Genomic DNA, 278 nt, shown 5'->3' with positions numbered 1-278 from the left:
ATCCTATCACAAAACTATCTGTTACCACTTGTTTCAGTACTTGCAGAGAATACCTTGCTGGAAACCGCTTATCATTTCCTTCTACTCCTCGTTGGGTTCGACACTCTTACTTATCGAAAGGACTATGATAGATCCCCTATACTTGTGGGTCATCAAGCGCCGCCTCCTCATCGGTGACCCTCCTTCACGCTGCTCGGCCTCGTCTATCCAGGCAGGTAATCCACACCCGACCCCCATCATCCTCCTCCTTCCAAATCCCACATGCCCTGACCGCCGGC

This window comes from Triticum dicoccoides, chromosome 1A (genome assembly GCF_002162155.2).
Source record: "Triticum dicoccoides isolate Atlit2015 ecotype Zavitan chromosome 1A, WEW_v2.0, whole genome shotgun sequence".
Classification (NCBI taxonomy): Eukaryota; Viridiplantae; Streptophyta; class Magnoliopsida; order Poales; family Poaceae; genus Triticum; species Triticum dicoccoides.
The sequence above is the reverse complement of the archived record's forward strand: the minus strand, read 5'-3'. Positions refer to the sequence as shown.